Source organism: Anolis sagrei, chromosome 6 (genome assembly GCF_037176765.1).
Source record: "Anolis sagrei isolate rAnoSag1 chromosome 6, rAnoSag1.mat, whole genome shotgun sequence".
Lineage (NCBI taxonomy): Eukaryota > Metazoa > Chordata > Lepidosauria > Squamata > Dactyloidae > Anolis > Anolis sagrei.
This window is the reverse complement of record NC_090026.1, coordinates 40,789,457-40,804,603: the sequence shown is the minus strand read 5'-3', so window position 1 is coordinate 40,804,603 and position 15,147 is coordinate 40,789,457. Positions and strand designations below refer to the sequence as shown.

The 15,147-nt window shown below is 42.1% G+C and overlaps 1 protein-coding gene across 2 annotated transcripts in view; it reads left to right on the top strand.

Annotated features, from left to right (window-relative positions):
- The first annotated feature begins 8,959 nt into the window (after nt 1-8,959).
- Nucleotides 8,960-15,147, top strand: part of THRA (thyroid hormone receptor alpha) — a 219,581-nt gene continuing 213,393 nt past the window's right edge. For both annotated transcript variants that reach the window (XM_060781050.2, XM_060781049.2), the window contains exon 1: nt 8,960-9,312. The gene's annotated coding sequence lies outside the window, so the exon portion shown is untranslated. The remainder of the gene's footprint in view (nt 9,313-15,147) is intronic.

Genomic DNA, 15,147 nt, shown 5'->3' with positions numbered 1-15,147 from the left:
TTTCATAAATCAACAGTACTGTACCATAACATGTAAATACAACTATCCAGATATTACTGGAAAAGCCCCTCATACCTTACTACTAGCTATGCTTGCTAAAGCTGCTGGAAATTACAGTCCAACAGCATCTGGAGAGCTGCAATTTGCTCACTTATACGGGTTAGTCAAAATGAATAGGCCAATAAGAAAATTAATTGTACCCGAATGTATGTTTACTGTAACCAAACCACACCTACGTAGCGACAGATAAACTATCAAAGTTTTTTTTGAGCAACACACATGTACGTTAATGCCGCTAGGCGTCGCTAGGAGTCGCTGTTTTCAAAATGGCGGAATCAGGCAAAGAGAAGGCGTTTTGTGTGATGACATTTGCTAAAACAATGTCAGTAATTGGCCGTGCTGGAGTGACTGATCTTCCATTCCTCCTGTGGCCCCCCAGGTCCCCCGACCTCACACCATGCGACTTTTCTCTCTGGGGGTATGTGAAAGACACTGTGTTCCGACCTCCATTACCGCTGACCTTGGACGACTTAAAACAGCGCATATGTGCTGCATTCGATGCCATTACGTCGGATGTGCTGCAACGGATGTGGAATGAACTGGACTATCGCTTGGACGTCTGCCGTGTCACACGGGGCGCCCATATCGAACATCTCTGAAGGTGAGACAAAACTTTGATAATTTATCTGTCAATACGTAGCTGTAGTTTGGTTACAATAAACATACATTCGTCTAAAACTAATTTTCTTATTGGCCTATTCATTTTGACTAACCCTGTACTATAACTCAGGCCCCTTCCACACTGCTCCTACATCCCAGGATCTGATCCCAGATTATCTTCTTATCCCAGATTATGTGGCAGTGGAGACTCATATAATCCTGTTTAAAGCAGATAATCTGGGATTTTATTTGAGAAAATGCAAGTTGCTTCTGGTGTGAGAGAATTGGCCGCCTGCAAGGACATTGCCCAGGGGATGCCTGGATGTTTTGATGTTTTACCATCCTTGTGGGAGACTTCTCTCGTGTCCCTGCATGGGGAGCCAGAGCTGACAGAGGGAGCTCATCCGTCCCCTCCTGGATTCGAACCTGCGACCTGTCGGTCTTCGGTCCTTCCAGCACAAGGGTTTAATCCACTGCACCACCGGGATCATATTCTGGGATATAGGACAGTGTAGAAGGGGCCTCAGTAGTAAGTCCCAATGTATGCTGTCGTTCATATGCTTCATAAATCCACGGAATTTGGTAAGATACAAAATTCTGTTTTGTATCTTACCAAAGTCCCATTAAATATAACATAGTAATAAAATGCTGTCCCTTATATAAAATCAAGGTTTGTTTTTGGATTTGTTTTCAAAAAATCAAGTTATTTATTTATCATGTCAGGCAACCGAACAGTTGTACTACATTTTTGACAGAACAAACAAACATACATACAAAAGACATAGAGTTTGCAAGCTTGGTAGTTGATTAAATGTCCTTTGACCAGTAGCTGGCCACTTGGAGTGCCTCTGGTGTTGCCGCAAGGAGGTCCTCCATTGTGCATGTAGCAGGGCTCAGATTGCATTGCAGCAGGTGGTCTGTAGTTTGCTCTTCTCCACACTCACATGTCATGGATTCCACTTTGTAGTCCCATTTCTGAAGGTTGGCTCTGCATCTCGTGGTGCCAGAACGCAGTCTGTTTAGCGCCTTTCAAGTCAGCCAGTTTTCTGTGTGCCCAGGAGGGAGTCTCTCATTGGGTATCAACCATTGATTGAGGCTCTGGGTTTGAGCCTGCCACTTTTGGACTCTCGCTTGATGAGGTGTTCCAGCGAGTGTCTCTGTAGATCTTAGAAAACTATTTCTTGATTTAAGTCGTTGACGTGCTGGCTGATGCCCAAACAAGGGATGAGCTGGAGATGTCTCTGCCTTCGTCCTTTCACTATTGGTTGCTACTTCCCGGTGGATGTCAGGTGGCGCAATACTGGCTAAGCAGTGTAATTTCTCCAGTGGTGTAGGGCGCAGATACCCCGTGATAATGCGGCATGTCTCATTAAGAGCCACATCCACTGTTTTAGTATGGTGAGATGTGTTCCACATTGGGCATGCATACTCAGCAGCAGAGTAGCATAGCACAAGGGGGGATGTCTTCACTGTGTCTGGTTGTGATCCCCAGGTTGTGCCAGTAAGCTTTCATATGATATTGTTTCTAGCACCCACTTTTTGCTTGATATTCAGGCAGTGCTTCTTGTAGGTCAGGTTGTAGATAGTTGCATCTATGGATGTCAAATCTGTCAATACTGAGGACCAACTATAATTCCCCGTCTCCTCTGGATATGCATTACACTCATGAAGACCATTGACAGATTTCACACACCACTGTTTACGGGGGAATGTTTTGAAAACATTTTTTTTAAAGTAAAGACTGCCTGATTACCTTTGTAGTTAATTTTAGACATGGCATTTCTTGTTGTACATGTAATAGCCCATGAAGAGCCTATGAAGAGCCCATGAAGAGCCTTGCTGGAACACTAATAGGTCTAATATTCTCCTTCATATAGTATTTAGCTTGATGCTTCTGGGAAGTCCACAATATGAACATATTTTTCCAGATAGTCATCCACAGCATCTTCTTGCTTCTGATGTAGAGGTGTAATGTCTAGCTAACCATCCATAGCTAACAGTGCTTGACAATCAATGTTTTTGTTACCATTTTTTAAAAAGACAGTACCTCCTTCTGGTGCCATTTTAGCTGATTAAAAGGACTTCAGCCCATTAATCTAATTCATCAACAAAACACTGCAGATCTAGAATTAACTCTTATGGAAGGGGTGACGGGACCCTTATGTTTCTGCATGAGTCTCTGTGTTGATTATACTTTCCCAACTGGAATGAGGCCAACTCATGGAAGTAACTCATGCAAAGATGCAACAGTCAGCTGTCACTCTGTGTATGTATGCATGTATATGAGTGTAAGTAAATAATTAGGCTTGGTTAGCCATTTCAGGAGGTGTTAAATAAGCCAACCCTTTAAAGATAAACCACAGTGATCCATGCCTAGTACAGGTACATCAGAATATAGGAAAAACGGAGCAACAATTCTTGGCGATACCAACAAGTCTTTCCAAGGTCAGTAAGAAGTTCTCATTTGAGTTATTGAACTTGGGGAATTTGCTGTCCACCAAGTAGTGTTGGCCTGTGCTTTCCATCCTTTTGATTGGTCATGATGGCCTCAACTGATGGAAAACTGGTTCCAATGTTGGAAAGATCATGGGTTCACCATTTGCAGGAAATGGATTCAACCATTCATGGCTTGAAAATACTAATTTAAGAATCCAAATCTTGCCATTTTATATATGGGGTTTAACTATACAGTTGTATATAATTTTATGTAACAAAATTTGAAAAAAAATCTCTTCCAGGTTTGAAAATGTTTTTTCTGTTTAATTGTCAGTTACTTACTTTTCAAAGTAGTTGTTATACTCCAGAAACTTGGTTTTTGTGGCTGCCACAAACTACGAGGGTTATCTGGAAACAGAGGTGGCCCTAGGTAATTTTCAACGGTAAGCAAACACTATTTCCCCCCACCCAACCAATCATTGATATATATTTTTTCCGTTCGTCGTGGGAATTCTGTGTGTCATATTTGGTTCAATTCCATCATTGGTGGAGTTCAAAATGCTCTTTGATTTTAGGTGAACTATACATCCCAGTAACTACAACTCGCAAGAGCGCCTCAACTCGCAAGAGCGCCTCAAGAACACCCCTGGGCAAAATTAACTATACTGCGAATGCTTACTTTGCGTAATGAGTTGAGCCGCCCCTGTCTGGAAAGTAAAATTACAAGGCATAGTTCTCGTGGGGAATTTTTGCAGGGGAAGTTGGTGTCATTGCCATGTAATGGGAAGCCAGTGAAAATGAACGAGCAGTGCCAGTTGCCAGTAGCTCATCAACGGGCGTTGTGGTGAAGGTTAGAGATGAGCGTCCTCATTCCGTTTCCCTCCAAGTGCAAAATTTGCGCTATAATACGCTACCTAAATACTAAGTGTATGAAAGCCGCTGCGATTCATCGTGAGAAAATTCATGGAATCAGTGTTTTGGGCCAGAAAAGGAGGTCTGCTTATTGATTTTTTTTTTTGAAAGAGGTAAAACAATCAATGCTGCAAGATATTGTGAGACCATGAAGAAACTTTGCAGTACCATCCAAAACAAACGTCGTGGGATGCTGATGGCGGGAGTCTGTCTCTTTCATGACTATGTGTGTCTGCACACCGCTCATGCAACACAAGCGTTATTGACTTCATTTGGTTGGGGTGTTTTCAGCCACCGCTCTCACAGCCACGATCTCATACCCAGTGACTATCATCTGTTCACTAAACTGAAGGAACACCTTGGTGGAAAACACTTTTCTGACCATGAGGTGAAAATCGAAGTGACGAACTGGATGAAAAAGGTGGAAAGAAACTTCTATGACACAGGCATAACAATTCATCATACTGATAACAAAATGTATTAAACTGAATGGTGATTATGTGGAAAATAATGCTATAATCCATGTAAGTTTTATTAAAATATATTCATTCTTAGTATTTTTAAAAAATCTTGTAACTATACTTTCCAGATATCCCTCATATGTTAAATTAGTCGAGACTCGATGTGATATTCATTGAAAAACTTTAGAAAAATGTGCTGCAGGATGTCCCACAAGAACAAAGTCTACTAAGAGCCCAGTATGTATGTCTACTCAATGCTTGTTCACAATTTTTGAGGCAATAACCTTATTAACCTGTCCTAAAATAAGGAATATGCAAGTGACATTTGAAAGTACACTTGAGACAGAGTGATATAGTTCAGTCCTCCTCCTAAGCGATTCCTCATAGTCCAAGTGTGATGGCCTTTCAAGTTCTTGGAAGACACTTGTGTTTTTTTTTAAATATGTGGAAGTTGGTTCACAGCCAATCAAAACGCAGTCTTCACAGAGTGGGGGTCCCAACCAGTGGCGTAATTAACACCACGACAGTGGCTTCTCAATCTGGTGCAACCTTCTTCTGCCTTCACAGCCATTGTAACATGTGCCATGTTATCTTCTGCCTGATCCAATGTTGAGGTCTTCGGATTGTGCTTGGTCTGGAACCTCCCCTGTGCACCCCCCCCCCCAGGAGTGCATGAATCTAGTGGTTATGCCCATAGGTTCATTGAAACATGCAAGCCGCCTCACAACGACAAGGTGACAATTCATCAAGGGGTATATATTTCATATATTTCAGTATGAGCTTCATCATATGTATCATGAACAAAACTATGCCTCAAAGGTGCTGCAAAGGTGGACTTCTCCACTTTTCCTTTCTTATGTCCAGTGTTTATTAGTCATTTTATGATTGTTTATTGTTGGACTATTCCTCCCGCCCCTTTCTCTCCTTCTTCTTTCTCCCTGTTCTTCCTTCTCTACCGATTCTTGGACTGCAACTCCCACCAGTCCTCCTGATCTCTCTGTCTATCTATCTCTATGTCATCTAGCTATCTGGAGGATTGCTGGCAGTTACAGTCCGGGAATAGGAAATTGGAAATATGGAGAGATTGGGATGCTTTCATAGAAATCCAAGGAGAAGAAAGCTTGCATCTTGGAAGCAGTGCATTTGGATCATCCTCTCCTCCTAAAGGGCCTGGTCTAGAGGATGCTGGGAGCTGTAGTCTGGAAGCAAGTGTGGCTATGCTATTGTGTGTTTTGTTTGCTGGGGGAGTCGTTTTTGCGCGTGCGCTGTAGCATCTTTTTGCTTTTTTGCCTTTTTAAGTCCCTTCTGTTGTGTTTTTCAGTGTTTTATGAGTGATGGTCACTCATTAGCCTGATAGGTGTATTGTGTCCAAATTTTGTGTCAATTCACCCAGTTGGTTTTGAGTTATGTTAATCCCACAAACTAACATTACATTTTTATTTATATAGATGGCGCATGGAGGGCAGAAGACCAATGCAAGTGTTAGATATAGATATACACAGCAGAAATCGCTAAATGCAAAAGGCAGCTTTTCAATCTTTCTCCAAATACATAAAATGTGTTGCTGTTAATTCACATTGAGTTGGCTTTGACTTTGGGCACAACATGAATGCAGTTTGATGCTATTTTAGCTGCTATGGTTCAATACGATGGAATAATAGGATTTATAACTTTACAAGGTTTTTAGCCTTCTCTGCCAAAGCATGCTGGGATCTAATCTACAACTTCTAGGATTCCATAGCACTGAGTCCTAGCAGTGAAAGTGGCATCAAATTGCATTAATTCTACAGTGTAGATGAACCCATTCTCGTTTCCTTATTATTTTTTTCTAAGGAGTCATGTCATTTCATGAAATGTGCAAGGTAAAACGGTTTCTGTTGGTCCATTTGATTTGCTCATTTGTCTTTGTCGCATGCACAAAATTATTTTTAAAATATTGTGTAAAATGACCTTTCGGACAATTGTATATGGTGCATATGAAACATAAAGTAATTTACTGTCTAGATCTGAATTCAATCTCCAAGATATCGCATTATGTATGCAAATACAGGGATTCCAAAATAATAAAAAAATTGGACATCCAAGGCTGGACCTACACTGCCATATAATCCAGTTTCTAAATCTAGATTGAACTGGATTATATGAGTCTATACTGCCGTATAGTCCCGTTCAATGCAGACAATCTGGATTCAGAAACTGGATTATATGGCAGTGTAGATGGGACCCAAAATACTTTTGATTCCAAACATTTCAGGTAAGGGATACTCAACTAGTACAAAGGGAAAAAACAAAGTGTCAGTACCTTCACTGAGCCAGATGTCATTTGTAGGCAGGGTTGCAATTATTCCAAAGACCTAGCAAAACTGCAACTCCCAGGATCCCACAGCCTTGAGCCTGGGCAATTAACGTTACAATGATTCCAAAGACCCTGTAAAACTACAATTCCCAGGATTACATAGCCTTGAGCCTGAGCAAGAGTTGCAAGGATTCAAAAGACCTTGCAAAACTACAACTCCCAGGATTCTATAGCCTTGAGCCAGGGCAGTTAAGAATTGCAAATGATTCAAAAGACCTTGCAAAACTACAACTCCCAGGATGCCATACCCTTGAGCCTGGACAGTTGAGAGTTGCAAGGATCCAAAAGACCTTGCAAAACTACAACTCCCAGGATCCCATAACTTTGAGCCATGCATTGACTCTAAAAAACCTTGCAAAACTACAACTCCCAGGGTTCCACAGCCTTCAGCCTGAGCAGCTAGAGTTGCAAGGACTCAAAAGACCTTGCAAAACTACAACTCCCAGGATCCCATAACCTTGAGCCATGCATTGACTCTAAAAAAAACTTACAAAACTACAACTCCCCGGACTCCATTGCCTGGAGTCTGCAAAACTACAACTCCCAGGACCCCATAACTTTGAGCCATGCATTGACTCTAAAACCTTGCAAAACTACAACTCCTAGGGTTCCACAGCCTTGAGCCTGGGCAGTTACGACTTGCAATGATTCAGAAAGACCTTGCAAAACTACAACTCCCAGGATCCCACAGCCTTGAGTGTGGGCAATTAACGTTACAATGATGCCAAAGACCCTGTAAAACTACAATTCCCAGTATTCCACAGCCTTGAGCCAGGACAGTTAGAATTGCATTGATTCAAAGACCTTGCAAAACTACAACTCCCAGGATTCCATAGCCTTGAGCCTGGGCAGTTAAGAGTTGCAAATGATTCAGAAAGACTTTGCAAAACTACAACTCCTAGGATCCCATAACTTTGAGCCATGTTTTGATTCTAAAAGACCTTGCAAAACTACAACTCCCAGGATCCCACAGCCTTGAGCCAGGGCAGTTGAGAGTTGCAAATTATTCAAAAGTCCTTGCAAAACTACAACTCCCAGGATCCCACAACCTTGAGCCATGCATTGACTCTAAAAAACCTTACAAAACTACAATGCCCGAGATTCCACAGCCTTGAGCCTGAGCAGCTAGAGTTGCAATGATGCAAAAGACCTTGCAAAACTACAACTCCCAGGATCCCATAACCTTGAGCCATGCATTGACTCTAAAAAAAACTTACAAAACTACAACTCCCCGGACTCCATAGCCTGGAGTCTGCAAAACTACAACTCCCAGGACCCCATAACTTTGAGCCATGCATTGACTCTAAAACCTTGCAAAACTACAACTCCTAGGGTTCCACAGCCTTGAGCCTGGGCAGTTGAGAGTTGCAATGATTCAAAAGACCTTGCAAAACTACAAATCCCAGGACCCCATAACCTTGAGTCATGCATTGACTCTAAAAAGCTTTGAAAAACTACAACTCCCAGGATTCCATAGCCGTGAGCCTGAGCAAGAGTTGCAAGGATTCAAAAGACCTTGCAAAACTACAACTCCCAGGATCCCATAAGTTTGAGTCATGCATTGACTCTAAAAAGCTTTGAAAAACTACAACTCCCAGGATTCCGTAGACTTGAGCCTGAGCAGCTAGAGTTGCAAGGATTCAAAATACCTTGCAACCCTACAACTCCCAGGATTCCACAGCCTTGAGCCTGGGCAGGTAAGAATTGCAAATGATTCAGAAAGGCCTTGCAAAACTACATCTCCCAGGATCCCATAACCTTGAGCCATGCAATGACTCTAAAAAACCTTGCAAAACTACAATTCCCGGGATTCCACAGCCTTGAGCCCGAGCAGCTAGAGTTGCAAGAACTCAAAAGACCTTGCAAAACTACAACTCCCAGGATCCCACAACCTTGAGCCGGGGTAGTTAAGGAGTTGCGTGGATTCCGAAGGCCATGTCCAACTAACTTGCCTTCGGGACGCCTCTTTGGGGAGGGAGAGAGGTGGGAGTATTTTCCTCCTTCCTTCCTTCCCTCTTTTCCTTCCTTCTTTCCCTGGCAGCACGCGCCCTCGGCCTGCAGGGTGCAGGCGTCAGCTAAGGCGGCGGTGGCAGCAACAGCAAGAGAGGCAGAAGCAGCAAAAGCAGGGAGAGGGAGGAGGAGGAGGAGGAGCCAGGGCCGGCCTCCTTCCCTTCGCCTCTCGAGTCCATTTCCCCAGCTCTAGTGACACCAACGCACCAGGCGAGCGCCGCTGCCCTTGCTCCTGCTGCTTCTCCTCCTCCTCCAGGATCTTACAAACCTCCTCGTCGGTGGCGCCTCCTTCTCTTCTTCCTCCTCCTCCTCCTCCAAAGAAGAAGAGCAAGGGAAACTCCAGCTTGGAAAGGAGGGAGGAGGAGAAGAAGGGGAGGGGGGGGGGCAAGGCAAGCACCACGCCAGCTTCCTGCTTGCAAAGAAGAAGGGAGGGGGGGAAAGAGAGAGAGAGCAAAGGCGACGCTGAAGCAGCCAAAGGTAAGCTTGTGGGCAAAGAGTGGCTTGGTTGGAAGAGGGAGAGGGTGTCCTTCCTGAACCCCAATATGTCTTCCCTCTTTTGAGCCTTGTATATGTATGTAGATATATTTTTCCAGCTGTCTCCACCCTCCTTGCCCCGTCCCATCGCAGCTGTTCCTGTCACTGCCAACGTTGCAAATCTGAAGATTTGGGGAGGGTTCCCCCCTTTTCCCACCCTTTTCCCACCCTCCCCTTCTCTTTTCCATGGAGGGATTTCATATGGAGAGCAATCCCTTCTCTCCCTGTTTTTCCCCCCTCCCTCTCTCTCTCTCTCTTCCTTTAATCTCATCACTTACTCTTCTCTTTCTCCCCCTCCTCCCCCTGCTTGGCATTAACCTATATATATATCTATATATCTATATGTTCTGCCTCTCCAGTAATGGAGAGAGAGAGTGCTTTAAAGGAGGGGCAAAAAAATAAAAGGGGGAGGAGGAGAAAAAAAAGAGAGAGACAGCTCTGTAGTTGTAGACACTTCCCTTTTAAAAAATATGTGTGTGTATGTGTGTTTTTCCTGGTTTGTTTACTGCGCTGCTCAAGAGATTGGTGCCAACTTGGGGTTTGCAGGAAAATATATATAAAGGGCTTGGACGGGAGTTGTTGTGCCAACTTGAGGTTTAAAAATATGTCATAGATATAAACACACATGCACATGTGTATATGTATATATATATATATATATATATATATATGCACACACACTTATGTATATAAGTGCACACACAGACATATATATCTGTGTATATATATCTATACACACATATATGCACACACACATCTGTATATATAGGTACACAGACATATATATGTATGTATATGTATGTATGTATATATACACACACACATTATATGCACACACACATCTGTATATATATGCGCACACAGATATATATATACCTGTGTATATATATCTATACACATATATATGCGCACACACATCTGTATATATAGGTACACAGACATATATATGTATGTATATATATACACAACCATATATATGCACACACACATCTGTATATATATGCACACACAGACATATATCTGTGTATATATATCTATACACATATATATGCACACACATCTGTATATATATGCACACACAGACATATATATCTGTGTATATATATATACACATATATATGCGCGCGCACATCTGTATATATAGGCACACAGACATATATATGTATGTATATATATGTATGTATATATATGCACACACATATATGCACACACATATTTGTATATATATGCACACACAGACATATATATGTGTGTGTATATGTGTATGTATATATATCTATACACACACATATATATGCGCACACATATATATGTGTATGTCTATATAAATAAAAATGTAATGCTCGTTTGTGGGATTAACATAACTCAAAAAACACTGGAGGAAAAACTATATCTATACACACACACATATATATATGCACACACAGACATATATATGCATGTATATATACATACATACACACATATATATGCACACACATATTTGTATATATATGCACAAAGAGATATATATGTGTGTGTGTATATATATATATATATATATATATACACACATATATATGCACACACATACATATATATGTGTGTATATCGATATAAATAAAATGTAATGTTTGTTTGTGGGATTAACATAACTCAAAAAACACTGGAGGAATTGTGTATATATATGTACGTATATATATATCTATATACACTCACATATATATGCACACACACATATATATGTGTGTGTATGTATATCGATATAAATAAAAATGTAATGTTTGTTTGTGGGATTAACATAACTCAAAAAACACTGGAGGAATTGACACCAAATTTGGACACAAGACGCCTATCAGGCCAACAAATGACCATCACTCACAAAAACACTGAAAACCACAACAGAAGAGGCTTAAAAAGCAAAAAAATACATTGCAACACATGTGCAGAACCACATACACACATATATACACAAATATATATACACATACAAAACACATATACACAGACTGGGCCACAGCAACGCATGCCAGGGAATGGCTAGTGTGTGTGTGTGTGTGTGTGTATACACACGCACATATACACAAACACATAGGACTGGGATTTGAGTTATACCCCCTCCCTTGCACATTCCCTTCTGGAATTAAACATTGCACTGTGTTGTCAGAGGCTTTCATGGCCAGGATCACTGGATTGCTGTGAGTCTTCCGGGCTGCATGGCTACGTTCTAGAAGCATTCTCTCCTGACGTTTCGCCTACATCTTTGCCAGGCATCCTCAGAAGTTGTGATGTCAGTTGGAAATGAAGCAAGTAATGTTTATATATCTGTGGAAGGTCCAAGGTGAAAGACAGAACTATTGTGTGTTGGAGATAAGTTTGATTCACAGGGAGGAATCAGCCAGGCTTTGAAGCTGCAGAGCTATTGTATACTCATCAAGGTGATTAATTGCCACATTCACACTTGCCTCCAGCAGACATGAGTTCTTTCTCCCATCCACAAATATATAAACCCCACTTGTCTAGCTTCCAACAGATCGCACAACCGCTGAGGATGCCTGCCATAAATGTGGGCGAAACGTCAGGAGAGAATGCTTCTGGAACTTGGCCATACAGCTTGAAAAACTCACAGCAATCCAGAGATTCTTGCAACTGCCAAGGATATAAATATGTATTTGTATATGCTTTTTAGGTTGGATTCATATCTTCCCTCGTCTTCCCCCCGTTTATGAATCTCTTCCTTCCTGTTTGCAATTGTTATTATTGTTGTTACTGTTTTAAAAAGGAGTTGCAAAGGTTAGGAAAGTAGTTTTGACATTGGCCGGAGGAGTTTGGGAAAGGGGAGGGTGTTTTCTCACTTGGCGTTGGAAAAGCGGGAGAAATATGAGTAAATATTTTCTTTAAAAATAAGGACGTTTGGCATGTGGCTGGCGGATCACAAGCCTGGTTTTGGGCAAAGGGAGGGGGGACAAGGGGGACGGCATAGTATTCCTTCGGCGTTGGCAGCAGGGCCCTTTTTCCGGTGGAGCTGGATTTAACTTTGCATGTTCCATTCTCTCTCCCCAGAGGGAAGGGGCTGTGGGCTCACCCTCTTGGCTTGATCCTCGAGAAGTGTTGGGGGAGGAAAGGGGGACACCCTCCCTTGCAGCAGGGATCCTGTCCTTGAAGGAAAGAAGGAAGGAAGGGGGGTTCAGAGGGGCGACAACATTGGGAACACTTTTCATGCTGTCACTGTGACAGCTGTCCACGGTGGGACACCCGCCTAGGCCGGGGGGGGGGGGGGGTTAATCCGAGCTGCTAATGCGTCCTGCGGGTGTTTGGAAAAAAAAAATCCAAAAGCCGTGAGATGTCTCTAAATGCTTTTGACCCTCAGTTAGATGCTTAATTTTTTTAGGAGGGTGCCACGGCAAAGAGAGATGCACATGTGGCTCTGTATTCTTGCCTCTGTTGATGTCCACGGCGGCTCAGCCAACGTGCAAGTTTTTGCACGCATCTGGAGGAACTGGAACAGTGCAAAAGCTGTCGCCGTTGTCAACATTGCCCTGTTTCACTCCATCTCCTCGCTTGTTTTAGAAATGTTTTTGCAATATTATTCTTTTTAAAATCGTGTTTGCAGTGGAAATCCCCCACTCCTCACCCACCCATCTTCTCTCCTTTTTTTCTTTCTTTTATTAATATAAAATATAATATTTATAATATAATCTAATGCAATATAATACTAATACCAATAATATGATATTATCTATATAAATAAAAATGTAATGTTCGTTTGTGGGATTAACAGAACTCAAAAACCACTGAGGGAATTGACACCAAATTTGGACACAAGACACCTAACAACCCAATGTATGTCCTTCACTGAAAAAAAATTGATTTTGTCATTTGGGAGTTGTAGTTGCTGGGATTTATAGTTCACCTATAATCAAAGAGCATTCTGAACCCCACCAACGATGAAATTGAACCAAACTTGGCTCACAGAACTCCCATTACCAACAGAAAATACTGGAAGGGTTTGGTGGGCATTGACCTTGAATTTTGGAATTGTAGTTCACCTCCATCCAGAGAACACTGTGGACTCAAACAATGATGGATCTGGACCAAACTCTACATGAATACTCAATATGCCCAAATGTGAACACTGGTGGACTTTGGGGGAAATAGAATCTTGACATTTGGGAGTTGTAGTTGCTGAGATTTGTAGTTCACCTACAATCACAGAGCATTTTGAACCCCACCAACGATAGAATTGGGCCAAACCTTCCACATAGAACCCCTATGACCACCAGAGTGGGCCACAGCAACGCGTGGCAGGGAACGAGTAGTCTATATAAATAAAAATGTAATGTTCGTTTGCGGGATTAACAGAACTCAAAAACCACTGAGAGAATTGACACCAAATTTGGACACAATACATCTAACAACCCAATGTATGTCCTTCACTCATAAAAACACTGAAAAACACAGCAGAAGGGACTTAAAAAGCCCCAAAAACCTAAATCATGAAAAGCTAAATGACAATACAGAAAAAAGGAAGAAAGAGGGAGGGAAGGGGAGAAAAGAAAGAGAGAGAGAGGGAAAGAAAGAAGGAAAGGGAGAAGGAAGCATGGAAGCAAAGAGAGAAGGAACGAAAGAGGTAGAGAAGGAAGAAAGGATAGAAAGTAGGAGGAAAAGAAAAAGGGGAAGGAAGGAGAGAAGGAAAGAAAAAAGGGAAAGAAGGAAGGAAAGAGGGAGCAAAAGAAGGAGAGAAGATGTAGAGAAAGAGGGAGGGAAGGAAAGAAGGAAAGAGAGAAGGAAGAAAAGAGACAGCAGAAGAGAAAGAAAAGGGGGAAACGAAGGAAAGAGATAGAGAAGGAAGGAAGAAGAGAAGGAAAGATGGGAAGGAAGGAATGAAAGAGGGAGTGAAGGAAGGAGGGAAAGAAGGAGAGAAAGAGGGAAGGTTGGCCACAGCAACGCGTGGCGGATACAGCTAGTAATTATATATTTTATATTACATGTAATATTACTAATAATATTACAATATAATGGTATAGTACAATATAGTAATATATAATTCTGATATTGTACTATGCTAATAATATAATATATTGTATGTATGTACATATTGTAAGCCGCTCTGAGTCCCCTTTGGGGTGAGAAGGGCAGCATATAAATGTCGCAAATAAATAAATAAACAAATAGGGAAGCACCCCTTTAATTTGCTTGTTCCATCTTGTTGAGCTGGGAGAGAGAGGAAGGTCTGGCTGGTGACATAAGGACGGCTGCAGAGACTGTCCCTTGCGTGTGGGTCGGCAAAAGGTGGTGGGGTCAAGCCAGACTCCTTTCAGGCCACTTCCTTTGAAAACCAATGGCACAGATGTCTTCCCTTTTTCTTTCCTGAGGGGTGAGGAAAGGATTGAGGTTTCTGAACTGAAAGAGTGGCAGGTTGGAGCAAATCCTCAAGGTGGAATTGGTGGAGAAAACCAATCTGTCTTTTTGCACAAGTTTCTCCCCCCATGGATCTGATATAGACAGCTGGGAAGGAGCCCGGTGTTGTGTTGCCTTCTTTCATCAGCCTGTGGCTCCTGTCCTGCCCACCCTCCCCACTGATCTCCCTTTGCCAATCTTTCACCACGTTATCCCCATGCAATATTAATGGTCACTTTACCTGGCTCTGGAAAAGGAGCTGACTTTTGCTCTGGATGGGATGGATGGATAGGAGGTGATAGCGAGGTCACCTTTTACCTTAGATGTGGGGCTAAAAGAAAAAAAAGTATACTAAGTGAAGGGTTTTTTTGTAATAAATTAGCCAACTTTGAAGAAAGT